Source organism: Geotrypetes seraphini, chromosome 12, assembly GCF_902459505.1.
Source record: "Geotrypetes seraphini chromosome 12, aGeoSer1.1, whole genome shotgun sequence".
Lineage (NCBI taxonomy): Eukaryota > Metazoa > Chordata > Amphibia > Gymnophiona > Dermophiidae > Geotrypetes > Geotrypetes seraphini.
The window spans coordinates 27,148,183-27,169,557 of NC_047095.1; the positions used below are offsets into that span (position 1 = coordinate 27,148,183).

The 21,375-nt window shown below is 41.4% G+C and overlaps 1 protein-coding gene across 4 annotated transcripts in view; it reads right to left on the reverse strand.

Annotated features, from left to right (window-relative positions):
• The window catches only part of PKN2 (protein kinase N2), a 226,402-nt gene extending 214,084 nt beyond the window's left edge, over nucleotides 1-12,318 (reverse strand). For 2 of the 4 annotated variants that reach the window (XM_033915237.1, XM_033915234.1), the window contains exon 1: nucleotides 12,173-12,317. The gene's annotated coding sequence lies outside the window, so the exon portion shown is untranslated. Of the gene's footprint in view, nucleotides 1-12,172 lie in introns of all 4 variants that reach the window. The other 2 variants (XM_033915236.1, XM_033915238.1) reach the window with 2 other exon arrangements.
• Between the last annotated feature and the right edge of the window lie 9,057 nt (nucleotides 12,319-21,375).

Here is a 21,375-nt window from a genome sequence, read left to right on the forward strand (position 1 = left end):
GCATTATAACACTGTGTGCTGGAGCTTAGTTCAGCATTTTAAGCTCAGTGCAGCAAGGCCAGAATAGATATGATGACTTACCATAGCTTTGGAGTAGAAAACAAGATGAGGCTATAAAAGGATGCCTGTTGCTTGTTTCTTTTGCCAATAATAGGCAAGAGAAAGGGTAATTCTTGGTTCTGTTCCAGCAAAGGTCAGCAGTCCTTACTGACTAGCAGCTGGTCACTAGTGTGTCTTCTCTTCCAGCAACTGTCAGCAGAGGAACTGGCTCTCCAGAGGAGACTGAAGCATCTCCAAGCTGATTTTTAAAAAGGGCTCCAGGGCAGAGCCAGGAAATTACAGACCGGTAAGCCTCATTTCAGTGCTGGGCAAAATGGTAGAAACAATTATAAAAAATAAAATTGTGGAACACGTACACAAACATGATTTAATGAGACAGAGTCAGCATGGGTCCAGCCGAGGGAGATCTTGCCTCACAAATTTACTTGACTTCTTTGAAGGTGGGAATAAACATGTGGATAAGGGTTAGCTGGTTGATATAGTGTATCTAGATTTTCAGAAAGCTTTTGATAAAGTTTCTCACCAGAGGCTCCTGAGAAAATTAAAGTGTCATTGGATAGGTGGCAAAGTTCAGTTGTGGACTAGGAACTGGTTATTGGATAGAAAACAGAAGGTAGGGTTAAATGGTCATTTTTCTCAATGGAAGAGAGTAAACAGTGGAGTGCCGCAGGGGTCTGCACTAGGATCGGTGCTATTTAACTTATTTATAAATGATCTGGAAATTGGAACGACAAGTGAGGTGATATCTGCAGATGACACTAAACTGTTCAAAGTTGTTAAAACGCATGTGGATTGCAGGCGGACCTTAGGAAATTGGAAGACTGGATGAAGCAAAGGTTACACTATTGTATTCCACTGTATTCTGTGCTGTATTTAAATTTCTTTCTTTATTTGGAGTTAGCTCACACCTTTTCTCAGTAGTAGCTCAAGATGAGCTTACTTTGGCCCTGGAGGACTCATAAAGCCGCGGTAGAAATTCTCCTACAGCAAATTCACTGGAACCCATAGGCAGATGAAACTTAATGTGGACAAATGCAAAGTGATGCACATTAGGAAGAATAACCTGAATCACAGTTACTGGATGCTAGGGTCCACCTTGGAGATTAGTGCCCAAGAAAAGGATCTGAGTATCATCGTACACAATATGGTGAAACCTTCCGCTCAATGTGTGGTGGCAGTCAAAAAAGCAAACAGGATGCTAAGAATTATTAAAAAAGGGATGGTTAACAAGGCTAAAAAAAGAATGTTATAATGCCCCTAAATCGCTCTAAGGTGCGACCTCATCTGGAGTACTACGTTCAATTCTGGTCTCCTTATCTCAAGAAAGATATAGTGGCGCTAGAAAAGGTTCAAAGAAGAGCAACCAAGATGGTAAAGGGGATGGAACTCCTCTCGTATGAGGAAAGACTAAAATGGTTAGAGGGCTCTTCAGCATGGAAAAGAGACGGCTGAGGGGAGATATGATTGAAGTCTACAAAATCTTGAGTGGAGTAGAACGGGTAAAAGTGGATCGATTTTTCACTCTGTCAAAAACTACAAAGACTAGAGGACACTCGAAGTTAAAGGGAAATACTTTTAAAACCAATAGGAGGAAAAATGTTTTCACTCAGAATAGTTAAGCTCTGGAATGCATTGCCAGAGGATGTGGTAAGAGCAGATAGCGTAGCTGGTTTTAAGAAAGGTTTAAACAAGTTCCTGGAGGAAAAGTCCATAGTCTGTTATTGAGAAAGACATGGGGGAAGCCACTGCTTGCCCTGTATCAGTAGCATGGAATATTGCTACTCCTTGGGTTTTGGTCAGGTACTGGTGACCTGTATTGGCCACCATGAGAACAGGCTACTGGGCTTGATGGACCATTGGTCTGACCCAGTAAGGCTATTATGTTCTTATAAGCTCTAGTGGCCCAATTCCTTTCTCTCTCCTGCAAGCAGTGACTCAAAATGAGGGATGCCCTTGATATTTGAAACTTCCAAGTGAAAGTGTACCAGGAAGACAAGGGCAGGAGGTTTTCTAGTTGGAATTCCTGTTGAAACTAGCACAGATGGAAATCTGGATAAGAAGTTGGGCACATTGAATGTTGCACTAATCGACAGGCGCATCAGGTTGGCTATTTTTCTCCTGTAAGAGTACCTGCTCCCATCCTAAAGAAAGCACAAATCTTGTGCATTAATGGACAGAAACTCCCTGGAAGTAAGAAAATAGGCCCAGAAGATGTTTGGGAGGCACTGGTCAGAACCCAAACCACTCTTACTACTTCCACTATTCAGACATCTGATTTTTCCAAACAATGCTCAAGATTAGATGTTCCGGCAATTAGGATGTCCAAGGCGGTTTATTGCACGTTTTAATTTCTTGATTATATCCACACATGAGTCTAAATTAGAGTAGGATATAGCAATGGGGAAAGTGGTACTACCGCAGTAGTCAAGGTAATTTCCATGGGGACAAATCTGTACAGTATTAACACTAGATCAATAATAATGATCATATGTTTACTGCAAGGATGGGAGGTGTTAAAATGGTAATACTTCCAAAATGTCAGCACAGTGATCTGGAAGAACAGCTACTTAAACTCAGAAATATGTGAGAATGTTTTGTCATATTTGCAGAGCAAGGAAATATTTTGGCCTAAACCAAGTCAGCTTGCAAAGTGCATTTTAGCCCAGTGGTCTCCAATGCATGGCCCCAGGGCAACATGTAGTCCCCAAAGTCCTCTATTGCGACCCTCAAACAGTTGGCTGAAATGGTCTTTAAATCCAGTCAGTGCGTTAATTTCAGTCTTGCCCAATTGATACAGTAACTGCAAACAATCTCTTAAGAGTCTTACTCGTTTATAGAATTTGCTACTCTTGACAATGCAAAATAAAGTGAGTTTTAAAAAACATATCCTTGAAGTGTTGTAGAATCAAAATTAAGAACATAAGGATTGCCGCAGCTAAGTCAGACCAGTGGTCCATCGTGCCCAGCAGTCCGCTCACGGAGCGGCCCTTAGGTCAAAGACCAGTGTCCTATTTGAGTCTAGCCTTACTTGCGTTTGTTCTGTTCCAGTAGGAAATTATCTAACCTTGTCTTGAATTAATTTTTAATATCCAGTCTGAGCAAGTAGGTCAAGGTGGTTTACAAAATTTGTAGTAAAATAAGCTTGAACTCTTTTGATGGACCTCAGAGCTTTTTTGTATTCATATTGCAGCCTTTCACACTGAAAAAAGTTGGAGACCACTGTTTTAGCTGTTTTAGCAACCAGTACTCCATTTCAAAGGACACTTTCACTCACTGAACTTACCATAGACCAGTGGTCTCAAACACGCGGCCCGGGGGCCACATGCGGCCCGCCAGGTACTATTTTGAGGCCCTCGGCATGTTTATCATAATCACAAAAGTAAAATAAAAAAGTTTCTTGATCATAAGTCTCTTTAGCTATAAATGACAATATTATTATTAAGACTTAGCCAAAAGGAAATATGTATAAATTATAAAGAGTTTTACCTCATGCAAAATTGTCATTTCTTTAATAAGACATGAACTATTTTTTTCTGAGGCCCTCCAAGTACCTACAAATCCAAAATGTGGTCCCGCAAAGGGTTTGAGTTTGAGACCACTGCCATAGACCATACAACATAACTGAAGTCAGAAATGTTTGATGGGACTCTTATTTTATATGGACTTTATGAAATGGTGACCACTATAATCAGTAGGTTTCCTGATGGTTAAATAGATTTCTTTTTCTTCATACTGTGTGTGACCTATTTCTTTTATGTTTAAATTAGTGGGAATGAGAATTAATTTTCATTACCATGTCACTTTCTAGTCCAGACTGAGAGAGACCTGGAGCAACATAGCAACATATAACAGAGTTTTGATTTTTCTCCCCCCCCCCCCCCAGCACTCTGTTCATCAGATAAATCTCTCTTATTCGCACCTTTTTCTTCTATGGCAAGCTTCAGACTCCATCCCTTCTACTTTCCTGCACTGTATGTCTGGAACAAGCTGTCTGACTTGATATGTCAAGCTCCATCAGATGCTTTAAATTCCAAACTGCAACCCATCTTCTAAGCACCAATATCTATTACTGCTACTATTAATTTTATAGCGCTACCAGATGCACGCAGTGCTGCACAGTCACAAAGAAGAAGAAAACAGTCCCTGCACAAAAGAGCTTACAATCTAAACAGCCAAGATAGACAAATAGAATGTCATGGATACAGATAAGGGGAATGGTTAATCAGCTGGCTGGGTGAGGGCAGAGGAGTAGGGTTAAGGAGTGAAGGCTATATCAAAAGGCTATACTCATCATTCTTTCTATAATTCCCCTACCAGAGCACTGTGCATTGATGCACCTTCTTGTCCAGTTTGTCTGTTTTGACTAGATTGTAAAGCCTTTTGAGTAGGGACTGTCTCATCTCTGTTTTGATGTACAGTGCTGTGTATGTCTAGTGTCACTATAGAAATAATTAGAAGTAGTAGTAGATCCAGCACTGTGGTTAAAAGTCAGCAGCCATTTTTATTAGACAGCCTAACCATATATCTGAAGTTAGAAGCTCAGGAGAATTTCAATAGGACTAGGACTCTAATGCTATTAAGCCAACAGTGGCTTATGTAGCTGAGGGGTGTTCTGAAGACTTTGAAACATGATTCAACTGTTTCCAAAATGTTTTATTTATCTTCTGGGAAAAGGAAGTATGAATTCATGTTTTAGTGGGCAGTCTTGATTTCTCAGCTTTTCTTTAGACCTCAAGTCATAACTAAGAGACCAGATTGGTTACTGTATTACAGGGCTGTCCAAGTCTAATCCTTGAGATCTACTGGCAGGCCAGGTTTTCAGGATATCCACAATGAATATGCATGAGAGAGATTTGCCTGCACTGCTTTTTTGGTATGCAAATCTCTCTCATGCATGTTCATTGTGGATATCCTGAAAACCTGGCCTGCCAGTAGATCTTAAGGACTGGACTTGGGCACCCCTGCTGTATTGTGTTCAGAATCTAACAAGTCACTTTTATTTAAAAATTATTCAAATTTAGAGAAAAATCTTTTTCTGGGCAAAGAGTATCAGTATTCCCCGCTGTGGCTAAGCTCCAAAAAACCAAGAAGTTGTTCCTTCAGTTTAAAGTTAGACTTGCTGCTATAAGGTCAACTGTTTTTCAAACATCAAGAGAATGCCCACACATTTATAGACCTGCTATGATTTAGAGCCTTTTCTTGTGGACAAGAACTCTTATCCACTGGTATTGAGCCTGTCAATGTTTTGAAAATACTTTATCATCTGCTATAGACAAAAAAATTTCAGCTGCAGTATCTGCACAGTGGCTGCCACTGAATATTGGTAAAAACAGGTAAGCTGGAGGCACGATGTGGATAGTGGTGATATTAAAACACTACTGCATAGCTTTAGGACAGCCTTTTTGTTAATCTTCAGTGCAGCAGGCTGAGAACCTGGGGGAACCAGGTTCGATTCCTATTACAGATCCCTGTGACCCTGGGCAAGTCATAAGAACATAAGAATATCCTTACTGGGTCAGACCAATGGTCCATCAAGCCCAGTAGCCCGTTCTCATGGTGGCCAATCCAGGTCACTAGTACCTAGCCAAAACCCAAGGTGTAGCAATATTCCATGCTACCGATACAGGGCTAGCAGTGGCTTCCCCCATGTCTTTCTCAATAACAGACTATGGACTTTTCCTCCAGGAACTTGTCCAAACCTTTCTTAAAACCAGCTATGCTATCCACCCTTACCAAATCCTCTGGCAACGCATTCCAGAGCTTAACTATTCTATTGACCCAGGAATAAAACTTAGATTGTGAGCCCACAAGAGAAAGAAAGTACCTACATATATACTACTTTATACCACAGAAAGGTGGTACAGGCAATCCCTGGTTTAAGAATGCCCGACTTACGTCAAACTCGTACTTATGAACTGGGGTCCTGCCTCTCCCTTCCTGTGTCAACACGCCCCTTCTTCCTCCCTTCCTGTCCAAACGTGACCCTCCTCCTCCCTTCCCTGTCTCAACACACCCCTCGTCGTCTTTCCCTCCATTCTGCAACCCAAATTCATGCCTCCTGCGAGTGTTTACCTCCTTTGGCTGGCTCCCTCCTCCCATCGCAGTCCTCTTTGCAAAGTGACCTGGCTGCCCCGTTGTGCCTCCCATGGGTGTTTACCTCCTCTGTCTGGCTCTCTCATGCCAGTGGCACTTTTCTTCGTGAAACCATGTCCGCTGGTTCCAGCACGAGACTTTGCAAAGAGAAATGCAATGGGAGGGAACCGGTCAGAAGAGGTAAATACCTGCAAGAATTTGGGACGCAGAATGGAGGGAAAGATGATGAGGGGTGGGGTGCATTGGGACACAGAAGGGAAGAAGAAGTGGCACGTTGGTACAGGAAGAGAGAAGCAGGGTCGCGTTGGAACTCAGAAGGAAGGAAAGGAGGGAGCACGAACTTCGGAGATAGGATGGAACAATGGAGGGAATGAGGGAAAGAAATGCTGAAGTGTGGGAAGGAATAGAAAGGGAGAACTGTTGGGCACGGGTGACTGAGTGAGAGGGAAAGTACAAATGGGGAAATGGAGAAAGAGGTGAATCGGGGGGAACCCCTCTGACCCACGGGGATGAAAGCAGGCCTACCTAAATTCCGACGCAGCTGACAGACCTGTCTGGCGCCATGGCAGAAATAGCCATGCTGAGCAGTGAGCCCAACACGCACACAGCTGAAAGCCTTGCTGATTGGTCAAGCAGTGCAACGGGGCGGGAACAGGAAGCAAGGCTCTCAGCTGTTTACGTGCTAGAGTGGGAAGGCACAGGATATATTTAGTGATCCGCCCAGCACCCCAAAGACCCTGATATTGGCGAGACTCAAACTTAAAGAGGGTAATCCGAGGAGGCAGGAGACATGGAATCGAACAATTTTTTTTTCAGACCCAAGCTGAGGACGGAGCAGCAGTGAGCACAGCAGGCAGGAGGAGTGCTTATCAACTTTCCTTCTCTTTGTCTCATGCTCTAATTCTCCCATATCCTGCCTCACTTTTACTTGGTCTCCTATTCCCCATTACCACATTTCTACCACCTGTGTTTGCTATCTTCCTCTCACTCATGTCCTTTCTATTCCTCCAATAACCACATAGTTCTACCATTTCCACTTCTCTCCTCACTCCTTCTCTAGTAGCTTTACATTTCCTTATTTCTTCCCCTTCACCCGCCAACATCTTTTTGTCTCATCTCTTTCTTCCTGTCCCCATCTTTCCTTCCTTTCATCCTCCCTGCTGTCCTCCCCTTCACACCCATTATCAAATATGTCTTCAGAGAGACAGGAGGATTCGGCAGCCAGCGGACAGGAGGTGCTTCAGAGAAGCAGGAGGATTCGGCAGCCGGCAGTCAGGTAATTAACTTAAACATAAAAGAAACTGTGGAACTGCTGATCCTGATGAAATCTTTTACTGTGTTTTATATTTTCATATTGTGTTTTATTTTTGAATTCATCTGCACCTTTTTCAAATAAAGATTTCATCAGGATCATCAATTCCAGTTTCTTTTGTGTTTGCGCTGCTGTTTTCCTTGTGGAATCTCTTTGGTGGAACCCTTTTTGTTTTCTGTTCAGGTAATTAACTTATAACCCCCTGTTTTACTTATATTCTCCCTCTTTTACTAAGGCGTGCTAGCCGATTTAGTGCACGCTAAATGCTGATATGCCATTATATTCTATGGACGCGTTAGCATTTAGCGCACGCTAATTCAGCTAGCATGCCTTAGTAAAAGAGGGAGAATATAAGTTAATTACCTGAACAGAAAACAAAAAGGGTTCTACCAAAAGAGATTCCACAAGGAAAATAGTAGCACAAACACAAAAGAAACTGTGGAATTGATGATCTTGTCAAAAGTAATTGCTGCTTTTTATGGGGATGGGCAGGATCCTGGAGGGGACAGGTAGGATTTCTGTCCCCGCGCAACTCTCTAGTCTAAAGGGGGAAAAGCCAGTATTTACAAAGCAAACACAGTCACAAATGAGAAACAAAAGACTTATAACAGCAAAGACAGTGGATGTCTTTGGAACAGAAAACAGCAGAAACAAGGAGACGGTCTGATCTTATTTTCTATAACAGTGCTTCTCAGCCCTCTCGTAGAGGCACACCTAGCTGGGCAGGATTCCAAGATTACCCCAATGAATATGCATATATTAGAGATCCATTGTATGCATATGTCATACATATGAGGTATGACAATTAAGTTTGCAAACTTGCCTCCATGCACTTACGTTGGCAGCACTGTACAAACAACTCGTTAAGGTTTCATAAGCTTGGTATATCAGTGTCTCACAGCTGTGTTCATGTCAATATATGATGGTGTCTTGCTGAGTGGCATTCATTATTGTTATTGCGTGTTTTTATGTGCCGTCGCGAGAATGTTGGAGCTTGAATTAGAGCAATGAACAAACATTAAATTTCTTGGCAAAAGCGGATGTGAAATCAGGGACATGTTAGTCCACATTTATGGGGATAACGCCATGAAGAAAACAGCAGTGTGCAAATGGATTAAATGTTTTCCTGAGAGGAGAGAAAGCATCACTGATGAAGAAAGGTCAGGGCGGCCAGTAACAAGCAGAACTGACAGAAACATTGTAAACATTTGACAAATTGTGTGTCAAAATCATCAGCTGACAGCGAGAAGCATCAAAGATAATCACTCAAACAGTTCTCAAAATATACCTGGTACCTGCAAGCTATAAGATAAGTTTGCTATTTGTATCCTAAGTTCAAACGTATAAAGAAGAATAGTTAAGTCTTAGTGGCACTTGAAGTCTACAGTTTAAACATCTATACTACCTACAAACGGTGCTTTAAAATGCAATGATTGGGTGGTGAGACAGTAGTGTTGGGGGTTTGCCTCTGTTATTGTCTCCATGACTCTGAGCACAAAAGCTACCAAATGTTGTAAGCAAGATTGATATTGTATATTGCGAGAACTATTTGAGTGATTATCTTATTATACTTAAGGACATTCTTTTTAATTACTCAATTTGAGAAGTTTTGAGTTTTTTTTCCCTATTGTGTGTATTTGACAGCGAGAAGCATAGCAGACCAAGTAAACATTGATAGAGAAAAAGTTAGGAAAATCTTGGCATGAAAAAGTTGTGTGCAAAAATAGTCCCGAAGGAGCTCACCAATGAACAAAAGCAAAGGAGAGTCGAAGTTTGCCAAGACCTTTTGTAGAGGCAAGATGATGTTTTGGGCCATGTTACCACTGGTGACGAAACATGGGTATACCAATATGGCCCTGAAACAAACTGTCAAAGTGCATAATGAAAGTCAGCCAATTCTCCAGGACCAAAAAAGTTCCACCAGTACAAATCAAGAGTCAAAACGATGTTGCTAACCTTTTTTTTATATCACATTGATTGTTTATTATAAATTTGTACCAACTGGATAAACAATCAACCAAGTTTACTATTTGGAAGTGCTGAAAAGGTTGCATGAAAAAGTTAGATGAAAATGACCTGAACTTTTCGCCAACAACTCATGGCTCTTGCATCACAATGCACCAGCTTACACGACACTGTCTGTAAGGGAGGTTTTAGCCAGAAAACAAATAACTGTATTGGAACACCCTCCATACTCACCTGATCTGGTCCCCAATTTTTTCTTTACCCAAAGATAAAGGAAACATTGAAAGGAAGACATTTTTGATGACATTCAGGACATCAAGGGTAATATGACAACAGCTCTAATGAACATTCCAGAATAAGTTCCAAAATTGCTTTGAAGGGTGGACTAGGCACTTAGGTTCCCAAGGGGAGTACTTCGAAGGTGACTGTAGTGATATTCAGTAATGAGCTATGCAGCACTTTTTCTAGGATAACTTAATTAACTAAATTATCAGACCTCATATTCACTGAGGTAGACCTGTAAACCTTAACAAGCTAAATGCAGAACAATTATTCTTGGCCCTCTCTTGGACATCAATATACCTTGCATTTAGGCAACATATGTGATACTACAAAATCATTTCCTCAACAACAAAAGTGAATGAAATCCCTCAAAAGGAAAACCTGTTTTATAAAACTTCCACTCCAAAAACCCCATCTCAAAAGAAGAAAAAGATATAGTTTATGTTATTTAATATTGTTCATTTGCACCATAGCCTAAGGCCTGACCTCTCTGAGTAGACCCGCTCTTACTATCAGAAGCTAAGAGGGTTGGGCCTCACTAGTATCTGGATGGGAGACCACCTGGGAATACCCGATGCTGTAGGCTGTTGGGCAGCAGTGACATAGTGGAGCCACACCGCACAGGAGAAGGCAATGGCAAACCACTCCTGCACTCAGCCATGAAACATCACAGGGTGGATTCCTTACTGTGTGTTGCCATGAGTCGGTGGCATAATTCATCCATTTGCACCATGCCATTTATATTTTCTAAGAACATTTTAAGTTTATACTAAACATGCATATTTTAGAGTAGGGGTTTTCAACCTAGTCCTCAGGACACACACCTAGCCTGTAAAGTTTTCAGGATACCTGCAATAAATATGCATGAGATAGAGTTACATACAATGGAGGAACTGCATGCAACTCTCTTTCATGCATATTCACTGTAGATATTCTGAAAACCTAGCCTGTAAAGTTTTCAGGATACCTGCAATAAATATGCATGAGATAGAGTTGCATACAATGGAGGAACTGCATGCAACTCTCTTTCATGCATATTCACTGTAGATATTCTGAAAACCTAACTGGTTAGGTGTGGCCTGAGGACTGGTTTGAGAAACCCTGCTTTAGAGCAAGACAGTCTGCAGCTCAACAGTTTTTCCAGGGCTTGATTTAGAATAGTGATGTTCACAGGGAATGGACACATTGAAAGAGGGAGAATATGCTGTGGCGCTCATTCTGAATACATTTCCTACTACTTTAGCAGGGAGAAGAGGAGGCCATCAGAGGACACAGGAGGTCATAGAGGAAGGAAAAATTTAGTGTAAGGCTTGTATGCCATTTCATGCTCACAGTGTCTCTAGTGACCATGCCCATCTTTTACCAGAGGGGTTTCCTGTTGTGAGGGAAATCCGTGCAAAGGCAAAGCTTGTTGACAACAGCTTGCAGTGTGTCTGCACTGATTTTCTTTCTAACATGTGTGCCAATTGAATTCCTGTTGGCATCCTTTAAGCTGTGGTTGGTGCCAGCCCCAGGATCAAATGACACCTTCAAAATGTTGGTGCCATAGACAATCATCTAAACTGCATATACAAAAATCAGAGCCCTGTTCTTTTCTACACAGTAAAGGCAGGAGGCTGTCTTTAAAAGTTAGGTGATTTTAAATAGAAAGTTTTACTTGGTGAACTGTTTTGTCATCTATAAACACACCTAGCTAAAACCAATCACTTGGAGGTTTGACATTCATACTGCAACTGAAGTGAATACAGATGGAACTTATTTCTCCCTTTGGGACCAGATGACTTCCAAATAACTGCTAATATAAGACACAGTTCTTTGCATAAGCCAACAAGGAACGGAGATAAGATTTGTTTTACTGTAGTATATAGATTGTTTTCACCGTTAAAATCCTTTCAAGTATAATGGAACAACATCTAAAATCAATGGAATCTAGATGGTACACAATATCCTCGCTACAATCTAAGCACTGATCACAGCAATACAAACTCAAATTGTCCAAAATAGTATCTTTTGGGGTTTTGTTTTTTAACTGTACCAGATCATCTTTTGTTTTCTTCCTATGTCTCCTTTGATTTTTCTCCTTTCTTCCTATGTCTGCTTTATTTGTAACCTACGGTAAACTACAAATACGTTGTATATCCTATAGATTTTTCACCCCCAACAGACACAAAATGGGACATATAGTTTAAGAACATCAGGCCCTAGGTTGTACTTCTTTTCTTGCTGCCCCCCCCCCTAACAGTCTTAAAATAGCTACTTCCTTGAGGCCACTACTTTGCCGAGTACACATTTCCCCAGAGACGCCAAGTCCCAACACATTCGGTTGCCCTCACGCTCCGAGCACCCCCCCCCCCCCCTCCAAGGACCCGGGACTCCCTTTCCCTTTCTTTTTCTCGCTCTTCCCCCCATAGCACCACATTCCCCCCCCCCCCCCTCCATCTCAAACCCCACCAGCCCTACCTCCGAACTTGTTTTCGAGATCGCCGGCAGCAAACAGCAATTTATACAGGTACCTGCGACGGCCCCGGAGCTTTCCCTCTGCCGCGCCCGCCCTCCCGGAAACAGGAAGTTCCGTCAGAGGGGGGAGGGCGGGAGGCGAAGCTGCGTCAGAGGAGGGTGGGACGTCGGTGCGGGACGTCTTCGAGGTTGGGTTTTAGGCGAGGTGTAGGAGGTGTCGGTGACAGCGAAGAGTACGAAGGTAGGATGTGGGGAGTTTGATAACGAGAGAGAGATACCGGGCTGCAAACGGGGGGCAGGGAGAGACATGGTGGGCCGAGTAGAATGGAATGAGGGAGGGAGAGATGCTAGACCTAGGGGGAGGGAGGATCTGGATCCTTGAATGTGGATTGAAGAGGGGTGATTAGTATGGAAACGTGTAGAGGCTGGGGATTAAGAGGGTGAGAGAAAGTTAATTTCCGGACTGTCCAGCGCCGTAGTTCATACTAGGCCTTGCTCCTGTTCAAATAAAGAATGTAAGCTTGAGAAGCGTCTCCTGTCTATTCAGATGCACCCAAGTTTACGTGCGCATGCCTGAATGCATTTGCCCATATATCACTGTATGGTTCCCACACTTATTGTGGCGAAATCTGTACGTGCAAGACTTTTCTATGTCCCGTAGCTTTATTTAACGGTTTGGGGGTTTGTTTGTTTTTGCAATTTAGAATACACAATTATGTACTATGGGTTTTAAGGATCCCACCCCCCCAGTTTCATGAAAATACATATGTTCTTGAAACAACTTTGATGATAATTTTGTAAACATGAGGCACGTTCTACATGTACATATATCCGCACAGTTTTATAAAACTTTTTTCCACTTGTGCACTTTAAAAGTGGCCTGCTTATAGGGTTGGTGCTGTTGTATACCTGTGTATTTTATTTTACAAAATAGGCATGCACCTTCTTTGAATCAGGTGTAACTTTATCTGTGCATATCATAGGGTGAGAAGCACCAAATTATATGTACAGATTCTCTAAGTATGATGCTTACTGAGAATCCATAAAAACTATCCTATTTGTGCACATGTTTTATCTAACAATATTCTCATTAGTTCCCAGGTATCTAATCCAGCTCTCTGTATAAAATCTGCTTTGTACTTAGGGCCCCTTTTTACAAAGTTGTGATAGTGATTCCTGTGCAGCAAAAGGGCTGCGTCACATTTGCAGTACCAGGATTCACTAGCTTGACTTTGTACTGGTAAAAGAAGCTCTTTTACAAAACTATGTTAAACACTAACGCAAGCTTACCACAGAAAGAAATGGCACATTTTGGGGTGTGCTGAGGCTTTCTGCAGTGATTTTCTCATGTGTGTGTACCACCCATGTGCTAAAAAATAAAATGTATTTTTTGGATCAGGATTATGTCTGGGAATGAAGAGTGGGTGTATTCTGCGCTAACCACTGGCGTAGGGAGGGTGGGAGGCGCCTGGGGAAGTGATGCCCCCCTTTTCCTCTCCTTGCCCCTTCCCTTCCCCTATACCCGTTTAGCTTCCCCGGCAAGAGCAGCATCTTCAGCTTTTTGCCCTTGCTGGCATCGATTCTTCCCTCTGATGTCACTTCCTAGTCACAGGATCTGGAAGTAATGTCAGAGGGGAGTGCCGAGGCCGGTGTGAGCAGCAGGTTGGAGCTCTTGCTTGTGCCAGTGAAGAGCTAGAGGTACGGTGGGAGAGAAGCAACGGTGCATGCGCTGCAGGGGAGGAGTGGGAATTAGCGGAGAGGAGGAGAGGTGCTGGCGCCCCCACCAAGACAGCGCCTGGGGCAGTCCGTCTCCCCCTTACAGAACCATTGGTGCTAACTATTTAGCGCAGCTATAGCGCTGCATACTAACTGATAGGTGTGTGCGTAGCCCTTACCACCTACAGGCAGTTAGATAAATTCAAAATTATTCTTAAACCATTTCTATTTAATGATGCTTTTCAGAATTAAGTTCTGAATGTTATTATCCATTAACAGGGCTATATAGATAGACTCTTTAAAATACCAGAAACTAGCCTTATAAGTCTAAAAACCCTTCCCTCCCTTAATGTGTTTACCTTGAATGTTTCTTTGCTTTTAAAAATTGTTGTTCTCCCCCTTTTCTCCCGGTGTCTCTTGTAAGTCAGTATTAACATTAGTATTGTTTATATGTCTTCTAAGTAAATATTTTTTTTTAATGTAAATCACTTAAAAATGATAGAAGCGTTTTATCAAATTTTTAATAAAACTTGGAAACTTTTAGGGCTCCTTTTATTAAGCTGCGTTAGGGCATTAACACGCGGAATAGCGCGCGCTGAATTGCTGCACGCGCTAGACCTTAACGCCAGCATTGAGCTGGCATTAGTTCTAGCCACATAGAGCGCGGCAATATCCTGCGTGTGCTAAAAACGCTAGCGCACCTTAGTAAAAGGTACTCACGTACTGATCTGTTTCCATGGCTGTGTGGTAATGTCTGAAATTCCTGTTTTGGATATTAATAGCTACACACTAATTTTGGCAATTTACCCTATCGGTAAAAATGGCCTTAGCATGCGGGAATGGCTCACATAAGGGTGCGCTAAGGCCACTTTTTACTGCTGTTTGGTAAAAGTGCCCCTTAATGTAATGAGAGCATTTGTGCACAGTTGGGAATTATTGTAGGAACCTATTATAAAAAGACAGCTACGCACATAACTTGTGTGGGTCGATTTTGATTTTTTGATTTTTTTTTTTTTTTAATTGACACTCTATTATAAAATAACTTTCCATGTATGTTACTTTGGCAACATGTGTTAGGCCCAAAACGTTATCTGAATCAGTAAAGGATGCTCTTCCTTTTTTGAAAAGAGGAACATTGTGGGCAAGCAGCTCTGTGGATAATGTGCCATGGTGAACTAGGCAGAGTTTCTGAAATAGAACAATTGTGCTTGTATTATTTAATGAAACTAAGCAAAATATCTCTGGTCCTTAAATAACTGAACACAGAGATGAACTTTAAAAAAAAAAAAAAAAACCCAAAATTTTTGTTCTGTTCTTTTACTAAGCTGCGGTAGAGGTTTCTACCGCAGTCCAGGACACTAAGGGCTCCTTTTACAAAGGTGCGCTAGCGTTTTTAGCGCACACACCGGATTAGTGAGCGCTATAGCGCACTACCTGAAAACTACCGCCTGCTCAAGAGGAGGCGGTAGCGGCTAGTGCGCACGGCAATTTAGCACCCGCTATTCCGCACGTTAGGGCCCTAACGCACCTTTGTAAAAGGAGCCCTAAATGCTCTTGACGCTGCTCTGACGCTCATGGGGGGTGGGGAGGTAATTTGTTCTAAGATTTACTGACGATTTTTTGTGATGATTTGTCAAGCTTGAAGTCTCTCTTGGCTAATTTACCTTGTTGTAGTCTTACATCTGCTGCTGTTGAGATTTTTGCAGGCAGTAAAGTATCTTTTTAATGGACCTTTTTAAGAATTACCCAATAATGTTACTGTGTATAAGAGCTTTTCAGCATCATTGTTACATTTCTCAGTGCCAAATTGTCATCTTCACTCATAAGCACCAGAATTCAGCTTTATTTCAATACTGTGAGCTCTTACATATTCTCATTTTTAGAACAGGTTTGCCAAGAGGGAAGATTCCCTGAGTGCAAGTTGTTTCCTACAGTGTGTGATATCAAGATAATCTGTCAGAAGTGCTGGAGGTGTTGGTGGAAGGTCACCAGATTGAAGAAACCGTGCTCACCTTACTTCACATCATCTTCCTACTACAAAAAGGACAGGCCTAAATCAAGTTTATTTTATTTTGATATACCACCTATTTTAAATTCTAAGTGGTTTACATCAAAGTTTTACAAAACTATAAATATAAAGGAAATTACACTGACTATTTAAAAGACAATGCTGGAACAGAAGGGAAGTCGGTAAAAAGGATACATTATATTAAAAACTAGCTGATGCCCCGGCGTTGCACGGGTATTTAATTATAGCAATAACACTGTAAATGGATTTAAATAAAGATACTTTATAGTGGTGAATGAAATAATTTTGTTACAGCTTTATAAAAAGTAAAATATTCAAAGTATAATGTGAAATATTTGACAAAATGAATACAATTCAACTAACACAAAAATTGATTATAAACAACATTTTTAGTTTCACCTCCAGGAGCAAGAACATATACATTCTTGGGTGAACCCACCCTTCCCACGTGTGCAGGTGGGCCGCGAGACCCCCAGAACATATCACCCCAGGTAGTGAGGGATCTGCATACCAAATTTCGTTCAAATCGGTCCCACAGCTTCTTACATTCTTTCCATTGACTTGAATGGGTGAAATCTGATTTTCTGTTTGTAGCTCCGCCCACGTGTGCAGGTGGGCCGCGAGACCCCCAGAACATATCACCCCAGGTAGTGAGGGATCTGCATACCAAGTTTCGTCCAAATTGGTCACAGTGAGAATGGCAGCTTTTTACATTTTTTCCATTGACATGAATGGGTGAAATCTGATTTTCTGTTTGTAGCTCCGCCCACATGTGCAGGTGGGCCACGAGACCCCCAGAACATATCACCCCGGGTAGTGAGGGATCCGCATACCAAGTTTCGTTCAAATCGGGCAAGCCGTTTTTGCGTGATCGCGGCACATACATACATACATCCGATTTTATATATATAGATAAAAGGGCGTGGGAAAGGAACAACCCAAGAGGGAGGGATGAAGTAAAAAAAAGAATAGAGAAACCTGAAAAAATTAATTCTAAGGTTAATATCTTGACTTAGGCTTCAAAAACATCTTTAAACAAGAAGGTTTTAAGACCTGATTTAAATTTTGAGGCTAAGGTCAATGGGGAGGGAATTCCACAGTGTAAGTGCTACGATTGAAAAGATAGTTCTATGAGTGGTGTCATAGACTATCTGACATATGGAGGGACTTCAGAGAAGATATTGCTGAGTGGATCGAAGCAACCTTGAAGTAGCATACGGTGTTAAGAATCTATGAATAAATGCTGGAGAATGATCTGATTTTACCTTAAAAGTAAAAAATAATATTTTTAATGTAATCTGGTGCACAACGGGTAGCTAATGGGCCTCTTTTAAAAGAGGTATAACATGATTGTATTTTTTTGGCTTTATAAACGATTTTAACATCTGTATTCTGTATAATTTGAAGCCTTCGGATTTCCTTCTAGGTGATACCCTGGTAGAGTAAATTGCAATAGTCTAAATGAGAAATCATTAACAAGTGGGGATGGTGCAGGATTTGATGTAGAGAATGACACAGGGACAGATTTGTCCCCGTCCCTGCAGGAACTCAATTTCCCTGTCCTGTCCCCACAGGTTTTGTTGCTCTGCCTTAACCGCACAAGCCTCAAACACTTATGATTTTAAAGTGTTTGAGGCTTGTGCAGATGAGGACAGAGCTTGCAGGAATAGGACAGGGACAGGAAAAGAACTCGATGGGAAAATAGTTCCTGCGGGGAGCGGGGAAAAATTTGTCCCCGTGCCATTCTCTAATTTGATGTCCAAAAGAGGGCATAAAGAACGGATCATTTTGAGTTTGAAAAAGCATTTGCAAACAGCTGAACTGATTTGTTTGTCAAATGCAAGTTTATCATCATGGCACCTAGAAGCTTAATGTTTGTGTCAAATTTAATTGAAATTGATCTAATACAGATTGGAGCTTTGAAATAGAGCAGAGGCGCAGATTAAAAGCCAGAATAGATTCCTTCTGCAGATGGCATGCGACCATTCTTCTCCTTGTGCACCCAAACATCCTTGCTTTCGCTATCACTTTTTCAACCTATTTGGCTACCTTAAGATTATCATATACTATCATATCCAAGTCCACTTTTTCATGCACAAAAGTTCTCCACCCCCCCCTAAACTGTACTTTTCCATCAGTATTTTGCAGTCCAAATGCATGACCTTGCATTTCTTAGCATTAAATCTTAGGTGCCAAATTTTAGATTATTCCTCAAGCTGCGCTCTGTTGCATATTTTGACATCATCCGAAAAGACGCAAATCTTACCAGGCAGCCCTTCAGCAATAACGCTTGCAAAAATGTTAAAAAGAGCAGGCCAAAGAACTGAACCTTGAGGCACACCACTGGTAACATCCCTTTCCTCAGAGCGATCTCTATTGACCACTACCCTCTGTCACCTTCCATTCAACCAGTTCCTGACCCAGTCTGTCACTTTGGGACGCATACCGAGGCACACAGTTTATTTATTAGATGCCTGTGTGGAACACTGTCAAAGGCTTTGCTAAAATCGAAATGCACCATATCCAGTGCTTGCAGTTTATCTAATTCACTGGTCACCTAGTTAATAATAATAATTACAGAAAAGCAATAATATAAATTGGGCAGCCTGTAGATTATTTGATTTACCAGAAAAGATGCATAAAAACCCCTGAATGTTTTTATTTCATAGCCGAGAACAACACTAGTGATTTGTAGCTATTGGCATCCCATGGACATGATCTAATTTAGTTTCATGAAGCCGGATTCAGGAAAGTACACCACACCTTTGAGCTTCAGGACTTCTTAAGCATAGTCCGTTCACTTTAGGGTATCTGACAGCCATGTAAACAGTGTCGTATTCAGAAGATGAAAATATGTCTTACCTGTCGTCCTTGATATTCTGATTGTGAGTAGAGGACGACCTCTTGATATTTTGTGTGGAGCCCAAATAGTAGCACAATAAACCCGATGTTTGAACATGAATGTTAATACATGCATAACAGGGTGGAATGCCATTAACAAGTCATTGGTGCTTGAATAGAACATGTGCCAAAAGAACAGTGGTGATGTCATAGTTGCAGGGCTTATGGAGGTTGAGGGTTAACACCTCCTCAGCAATTCACATTAAAAGGAAAAAAAAAACCTTTATTTAGCTAACAGGTATTTCCAGGCACTTCTGGTTACACCCAATTATGTTGATTGCTGTTTGTGCACAGCTCACCGTCTCACCGTGAAGAGTCAGCTTTCACATTTTACTACACCCAACAGTTAGGGGTGTTCCTTGTGCTTATCCAATGTGCTGGCTTTTTCATTACTCCCTACGACAAGATTTTGTTTCTGGACAGGTTACAACTAAATAATTCAACCCTACTAAAATTGAGTTGAAAATATTTGCATATTGAAAATCAAGGTGTTGGTAAAGGAACTGCGCTTCCAAATTTTAAATAAAGGAATTCCTTTCATTGATGTTTTTATTTTTAAACACTGTCTTTAATTGCTATTTAACACAAAGCAAAACCATTTGAGAAAATGGTTTATTGAGTGGCAATATTGTACCAAAATCCAGTACCGGTACTCATCTTGTGATATACTATGATAATAGCAGTTCAGCCTTGCATCCTCAAATTACTCCTTTCAGCTTGCTTAAACTTTAAAAGATTCAAAGATCAGCTTATGATTTATTTGTATCATACTGTTTCACCATGATGTCCCTGAAAATCAGGGCTCTTATTTGTTTAAAAAATTTCTGTGATATCAAAGCTCAACACCAAACCGGCATCAGCATTTGCAAAGCTCCTTCCATACATTTGCCTGAAGCTTTTTTTCCCCCATTCTTTGCCTATTAGAAAAGGCATTTGATAAAAGAGACCCATTGTGTGAACAGCTACCAAAATGGTGGGTTTTGCTTCTGTACTCAATGTTTCCTCAAAAAATAAAACAAGGTAATATTGTTTCTTCAAAACTTATATACTGCTAATAATGACTGGAACAGTCAATTTGGAGCAGTTTACATGAGCTTTTGCAATAGTGTCACAAAGCATGAGCTTCTGTAGTGGGGTAACAACACAGCAATTTACACGAGCTGTTATAGTGGTGTTACAATGCAGCTTCCTAGGCTATTATACCATTTTACATTCATCCTATGGTATGCATACACCACCTCTCTCAAATCATATATAATCCAAACTAAAATAACTTCTCTCACAATCTAGCTATTAAATATTACTGAAAACACTGCAAAATCTTGGATCCCTTATATTAAACTATGGTAAAATTTGCAATTGCCTTGGCTTTAATGCAGGACTTTATTGCATTGTAGCTGCAAATGTAACGCATCAAATATTGGCGTTCCTAGCAATTGTTGCTACGGGTGCTGTGTTAAAATTTCATGTAGCATGCAGTATTTTGCTTGGTGCATACTGCTGAGATGTACATACAAATCAATTGCTTAACAAGCTCAATGGTTCAATAATTGGGGGGGGGGTAAACAACCAATTATTGACGTTACTTGACACCCATTAATATTAGTACACACATCTGGCTGTATTCTATTTTATAAGGCAGTGTGCCTAAGTCCCATGGTGGGTATCAAGGCCATGGGAGAAGCTTGTCGGGGGGCATTCTGAAGAGTTGCATGCGAAGAGTTGCATTCTGAAGAGTTGCCTTGAGAAAAGGAGACTGCGAGGGGATATGATCGAGACTTTCAAAATACTGAAAGGAATCGACAAAACAGAGCAGGAAAAAAAAATTATTTACAATCTCCAATGTGACACGGACAAGAGGACATGGACTGAAGCTAAGGGGAGACAAGTCCAGGACAAATATCAGGAAGTTCCGCTTCACGCAACGAGTGGTGGACACCTGGAATGCTCTCCCCGAGGAGGTTATTGCGGAATCCACCATTCTAGGATTTAAAGGCAAGCTACATGCATATTTCCTTTCGAGAGGCATAGAGGGATATGGGTGACTAAAATTATGCCAGGTGTACACCAGGCTGGGCCTCCGCGTGTGCGGATCGCCGGACTTGATGGACTGAAGGTCTGATCCAGAGATGGCAGTTCTTATGTAGTTATAGAATACTGGGTTAATGTGCCTAACTTGGTACCAGCAGGTGTATGTCTGGTATCCAAAGTTAGGTGCAAGATCCGCCCTTAAGTGCATTCGCCCTTTATAGAAGAGCACTTGGTGTTGATTTTTTTCTGGCCCCTAATTTTGAGCACCATTTATAGAAATCTGGTTCTAAGTAGTTAAGGTTAGATCTAAGAAAGTGCCAAAATTTCGATGCTGGGATAATGCGTGTTAATTCTACTGTATAACAGCAGTTCTGTGCGGAAGTGCTATTGTAAAATACTAGTCTAAAAAATCTGCAGTTTTGCACCTAACTTTAGGTCAAAGCCTGGTGTAAGTGTTTGTGCTTAACTGGTGGCAGTTTAGCATGTAACTCTCTTAAAATTCTATAGCCTGTGTGCTTACCTCCTAGGC